Raw genomic sequence first — 7,296 nt, 5'->3', positions numbered from 1 at the left:
TTCTCTGATCTTCCAGCATTCACCCCAATACCTGGCACCAGGTTTGTTTTTATTAATAAGACCTTTAAAGATTCATGCTACAAGGGGGACACTGTCTGGAGAACTCAAAATTTCTGTTAGACAATAGCAATAAATTCCAGAAATCTGTTGAATATAATAACTACAATTAGCATATTGTGCATTTGAAAATTGGTTGAAGTAGATTTGTCAATGTTTTCATCACACACACACACACACACACACACACACACACACACACGCACGCACGTATGGGAGATAATGCAAATTAAAGTGCCTGGTGCAGTCAATTGAGAATATACATCAGAACACCATGTTGTCATTATAAATACATAAAAGTTTTATTTATAAGCTCAAATGAACCATTATAGTTTCATTATTTTTATTTAAAGACTTTTAAAAAATTCTTCTCCTATATACTACATCCCAACTACAGTTTCTCCTCCCTCTCCTCTCCTGTCTCTCCCCTCCACCTCCCATCTCTCCCAGATCCACTCTCCCTCAGAAAAGAGGAAGTCTCACAGGGACATCAACACAGCATGATATGACCAGGCCCATGCCATCACATCAAGGCCAGACAAGGCAATTAGGGGGAAAAGGGTCCTATAAGCAGGCAAAAGAGTCAGTGACCACTCCCACTGTTAGGAATCCCACACGGATACCAAGTTACTCAGACTTAGGCTATATGTAGGCTCCCTGATTTCCAATCCCTCCCCATGAGGCCTTGCCTGGTTATAGAAGATGGCTGGTTCAGGCTTTTGTCCCTATTTTAGTTCTGCTCTAATCTCATTCATTTCCTTCATCCTGCTTAGGTTGAGCCTAATTTCTACTTATAGTTTCTTCTATAAATTTAAGTCAGCAATTTACGATTTTTCTTCTTTTCTAATTGTAGTTACACATCACTACAACAAGACTTAATACTGCTGTAGCTTCCTCCCATATGTGTTACGATATGTTTTCTCTTTTATTTGTCTTGAGACACATTCTAACTTCCCGTTGGATTTCTTCTCTGACTGACTTGTAAGTCAATGGTGTGCTGCTTAATGTCTACATACTCATGAATCGTCCAGTTTCCTTCTGTTGTTTCTGGCTTTGTTCTATTCCTTACTCTGATTTCAGTTTCTGTAAGTTTGTTAAGACTTGTTTGGTGACCCAACATGTGTTATTCTGAAGAATCCAGATGGTATGGAGAAGAATTTGAATTCTATTGTTTGGCGAAATGTCCCCCATCTGTTGCTATGCTCATTTAGTCAATATCATTTTTCATGGTTGCTTCTTTAATAATTTTTGACTTGGACATTGTATGCATTTTTAAAAGTGGACAACTGGAAGTCCACTATTAATGTATTATCTATCTTTCCTATAGGCCTGTCAATATTTCTTTTATATATGTGAGTTCTCTGATATTGGATATATAAATGTATGTATTTATTATACATTTCTGAATATTTTATAATTTTATCATTATATAATTACCTTCCCTTCTTTTGTGGCAGATTTTGACTGAAACGTCTATTTTGTCTAATGGAAGTGTACTATACCTGCTCTCTTTTATATCTTTTACCTTTTAGCCTGTGTATGTCATTACATCTAAACTGAGTTTCTTGTCGGTAGCATATATTTAGATCTTGTATTTTTATCAACTTAGTCACTCTATCTTTCAGGTAAATATTTCAATTCATTTACACTTACACTGCTAATATAGTAAGAATTTACCATTGTCATCTTCTTAATTATTGTGCCTGCTTTGTAATTCTTTTTTTCTTTTCTTCTGCTTTTTATATCATTATCAATTAATAAAAATCATCCACTTTTCAAACACAGAAGTATTTCAAGGAAATACTTTTCAAATATCTATCTGATAAAGCAGACTGAAGCCTAGATCATATCAGTGTAAAATTGCTATGACTTAGATGCCTCTGCCAAACATTCATGGGTCCATTTTTAATCCACAGACTCATGTTTATGATGTGTGGGAGATAAAGCCTTTCAGTGTTAACTAGGTAATGATGACAGAATATTAATGGGGTACCAGTTATAAAAGAAAGCTCAACACAGGAAGCACCACCAAGGAATGTGATGTGTCAGAAGTAAGGTGGTTTATGTTTAGATCACTCCTGAGGAGCTAAGAATGCTGGCCAGCTTATGCTATCGTTGGAATGTATCTCCCCAAAATTCACATCCTTAAAATTTAATCTTTGACCATATACAATAATAGTTTTTGGCAATGGGCCAAATTGAACTGCACAAGATCACGAGATGAACACTATGGGACTTGTGGCTCCTCCTCTCCATAAGATGCCTTTTCCATATCACTGTGACATAAGAAGGCCTGTGACTAGTGCAAAGCATGTATGATTTTGGACTCTGAAGTTTTCAGAACTCATGTTAAATAACTCTTCAGCATCTTGTGGTATCCAGTTATGACAACAGAAAATGAACTAAGAAAAATAACTGAGATCATACAGAAAATATTTCTTGTATGAAAATGAGGAAAGAAAAAAATCTGTATATAAAGAGTACAACTTTCATTCAAAAGATGTTATAAATTATCTCCTGTGTTCATAAACAGTCTTAGAGGTCTGTGCATTGTGATTTAACATACAAAAGCATAAATCATACAAATGTTTGCAAATCTCTCACTTTTGATGCCTCAATATAATTCTTATACAGATTTATTTTATTGTATATGGATGGATAATCATTATGAAAATTTATGCTCACATTTTGTTCAAGTCATATTTCTTCTTGTGGCTAGATCAGTATGGTTGTTGCTGAGGTAAGATTTTAAAATTCTTTACTCCTTATTTTAAATATATAATCTAATACATACATAAGGGTTTAATTAAAGTTCTGGCTTCCCTGAAAATTTATTGGTATATTTATTGCAGAAGATAATTGGGAAATTTATATGACTTACATATTTATTTTTATTTATACTATTGTATCTTATTATTTATCATTTCATAATTTTCATATCAACATAACAAAAGCTAATTTTCTTACCTTATTTGTATTACTCATTTCTAATTAAAGTATCGCCTTTTATTGAGGCATGCATTAATCTTACATGTTAGCCAAAAATAGAATTACACCCACTGAGATGGTTCATAGACTGCAATTCCTCTGAAATATACTTACGAAAAAATATTCATCCATTTCTCATTTTTCTTTTAGAATCATGTCACAAACACTCTTTTGAGAGAAGCAATTTAGCTCAGGTACTGAAAGTGAGTACCTCATTAAAATGTTCCTGGGTAATAAGCATGCAAAAATGCCTCAAGTGTAAGTAGATAGTGCAGATGGGTAATTTGAATATGCATATATTCCAGCCTTTATGTTTCTCTGCTCTACTTAAGCTACCATTCCTTTGAGTTAATGCCACAGGATTTCTGTCCCCTACACTGCATTGAGAGTTCAGACTGAAAGTATTTCTCTGTGCTGTATTACAGATGAAAAATACGAGCAGGATTATTTTCCCAGTGTCAATCTTAAGAACATGAAATTTAAGCACCCACACTTATCATTACACCTAGGGAGTGTGGGTGTTCTCACTTAGATAATCTTACTTGCCAGTACTTTGGTATCTCTTTTTTAGCACACACACACACACACACACACACACACACACACACACACACACACACACCCCATCTGACCTGATAGCTGATTCCCATAGATTCAAGCTCACAAATAAACCTGATGAGTTATCTGCATGCTAGATCATGCCATATTTCAGTAAATTATCATTTTGTTACATGTAGTCATTTCAGGCTAACAAACAACAATTAAACTCCAAACAGGCTGGTGCTCAAAATGAAATTAGCTTAACTCCTGACATGCTGAATTTCTCAGTGATAGAATTCCTGCTAAACAAATAGAAACAAGATGATGACATGGACTATAATCATATAAAACCTAATATGAATTCAAATCAAATTTCCCATTTAGCTTGCTTGACAAAATTGTACTTCATGCCTTTTAAAAATAAGAATTAGAAATAATTTTATTACCACAGATCCCTATAGGAGAAATTCTGGTGTATCTTTTAGTTATCTTATATCATCACATACACACAAAGAAAACCACCCTAAATCTCTAATTAACAGCTATTTTTTCTTACAACGTCAGAATCCCCACTGTACACCAACATGGTGAAGGAATTATGTAAACAAATTTTATTTCTATAGTTTCATATTTTATTGAATTGCTGTGTGGCTTCTGGATTGCAATTACTTGAAGTATTATTTCATTTTCTCTTATTACTTCTTCTTTCCTGCATGTTTTTCTTAATGCTGACATGCTTAGAACTCTTGTTAGTGCAAGTTTTAAGGGATGTTAGTCAAGTCTTTTGTAAGTACTTGTAAAAAACAGGCAGGAGCCGGGCGGTGGTGGCGCACGCCTTTAATCCCAGCACTCGGGAGGCAGAGCCAGGCGGATCTCTGTGAGTTCGAGGCCAGCCTGGTCTCCAAAGCAAGTTCCAGGAAAGGCGCAAAGCTACACAGAGAAACCCTGTCTCGAAAAACCAAAAAAAAAAAAAAAAAAAAAAAAAAAAAAAAAAAAAAAAAAAAAGGCAGGAAATGAAAGGGAAGGCTTAGAAATAATTGAAACATGGATGCTAAGAAGATTCAATTGCTGACAACTTCTTATTAAACTTCACATTTTACATCAGTTTAATACTGAACTTTGAATTTAATTGTGGCTATTACTATGACATGCATTGGAAAGGAGTAAAGGGGATGACTCAAAGGACATGTGGATAAGAAAATAATATCTATTGCCATAGCATGGAGGAACTACTTATACCTGGCAACAGATAAGGATAACATTTTCAGTGCTTTCCATTTATAGCAATTTGACCAAGGTCATCCTACATGTTAATATAAAATAACTACATGTGCTGAGAAGATACCTTAGTTCTACAGTGTGTCTTCCCAAAATAGAAGCAAGTGGACTTCAAGTCAAAAGATCACCCCCAGCCCCACAAGAAGATGTTTAAAACCTGAAATTCATTTCCAAACAAAAACGGATTTGTAAAAGAAATGCTCATTAAGTTTTATAGGTTGGGAAATGGACTTGAGATATCAGTATGCTTTCTTGACGTTTAGTTCGGGGTAGGAAGAACAAATGTGAGAGGAAAGTCAGGTAGAAAGAACCAAGCACTGAGAGACGTTGAATTGTGGTGTATTCACGAAATCCTTCATTTATCTGATGGGGAGTTATAGAGCTTGGATGGTTTTTCCAAGTTATAAAATGTGACAAGGGGTCATACCATTAATATATTCATACTGCTAGTCATTTACTGCAAGGTCATATTAGGGAAGGATTCCAATTTTGGATGATATGAGATAGTTTTTGTTCAAGACCATCTCTCAATGGAAGCTGTGGGCTAGTTAACTGCCAGCAACTGAGAAAGAGAGGACTTTGAGTCTGACATGGAGGTGGCTATGGGCTGAGGTACTTGCCACAGCACTTAGTATGATACCCTACAAGCATCTGTTTAATTCTTCATGTATCTGAGCTACCATAGAAATGATAATATTCTTATTTCAGGTCATTCCTATTTCTCTGATCTCTATGGCTTTCACCCCTGTATTTGGCTCTGTGTTTCTTATTTAATAAGACTGTTTAGAAATTTGTCTAGAGATATTCAAGCTTACTCATTTGAAGATGAGTTGATTGCATATTAATGATTCTGCTTTAAGAGTACACTGACACTTGCAGTCACTGGAATATGTTATCAGCTATTTTTTGATTAAATTTGTTCTTTGTTAACTTCATACATGGATATATCGCATTTTGTTTACTCAGCCTTCACCATCTCTTATACCCCTTCCATTCCATCATCCTCCCCTCCTCACTACATGTCCCTTTAAAATTCATCTTTTTGTTTGTTTCATGGCCCATTGATTATAACTGGAACCATCTGTGTGGCCACAGGTTTAGAATTATTCATTGGAGTCTGTTGGGCACAAAACTGAAGACAATAACTGCACTCCCCCCAGAATCTATCAGCTGCTAATAGTTCTGCACGAAGTGGTAAGGACTACGTTAAGCTCTGTCCAATCAATGATAAGTGCAGTCTTCTGTAGTCCCAATATAGGCTACTGCTGGTGATGTGAGATCATATTTGTAATGGCCATGTCCTGCCCTGAAGATAGCATCCACACAGCTTCTTCACATCTTTCACCTCTTACATTCTTTCTGCTCCTCTTGGGCAGTATTCCTGGAGCCTTAGAAGGAATGGCATAAATGTCCTACAGGACTGAGAACTCAATTGTAATTTATTCTAAGCATTTTGTAATTTATTCTAACCATGAACAATCACTGCTGTTAGCTACAAAGCAAAGTTTCTTCTATTATAAATGAGATTAACATTTATATTTGGATATAAACACAAATATTTATATTATATTTTGGTGCCATGTTAGTTTAAAGAAAAGATGAGACTAACATTTATATTTGAATATAAACACAAATATTTATACTACAGTTTGGTGCCATGTTAGTTGAGAGAAACATCAGTAGTGAACACTTATTCACTGTTAGTGGGAGTGTAGAATTATGCAGCCATTATGGAAATCAATTTGGAGTTTCCTCAAAAAGCTAGAAATAGGGGGCTAGAGAGATGGCTCAGTGGTTAAAAGAATCTAGGTTTGATTCCCAGCACCAACATGGTTGCTTGCAACTGTCTGTAACTCCAGTTCCAGGAAAATTGATGCCCTCTTCTGGCCTCTGTTGACACCAGGCACACATATGGTACACAGATACACATATAGGAAAACAGCCATGTAATTTTTTAAGATAGAAATATATATACCATATGACCCCACTGTACCACTCCTCGTCATATAATCAAAGGAATCTATATCCTACTCCTGAGATGCTTGATCATCTATGCTCAATAATGCTTTAGTTGCAAAAGCTAGAAAGTGGAATGAGCCTAGAAATCCACCAACAAATGAAAGAATAATGAGAATATTGTGGGCAAACACAATGGACTTCAATTCAACTGTAAATAAAACTGAAATTATGAAATAAGCAAGTAAAAGGGGTAGAACTGTAAAAAGTATGCTGGATGAAGTAACCCAGGCCCAGAGACAAATGTTTCATATGCTCTCTTATGTATTGAGCCTAGCTTCAAACCTTTGTTTGATAAATTTAATGTAGAGCAGCTGTAGAAGTCACTAAACTAGAAAAAGATCATTGGGGGAATGTCTTAAGTTTGTGAAAGCAGAGAGGACAAACTGTGGGGTAGAAAGGTTCCAGTAAGAATAG

The sequence above is a fragment of the Peromyscus californicus genome, unplaced genomic scaffold (genome assembly GCF_007827085.1).
Source record: "Peromyscus californicus insignis strain IS unplaced genomic scaffold, ASM782708v3 Scaffold_10__1_contigs__length_136768540, whole genome shotgun sequence".
NCBI classification, from domain to species: domain Eukaryota; kingdom Metazoa; phylum Chordata; class Mammalia; order Rodentia; family Cricetidae; genus Peromyscus; species Peromyscus californicus.
Note: the sequence above shows the minus strand (reverse complement) of the source record.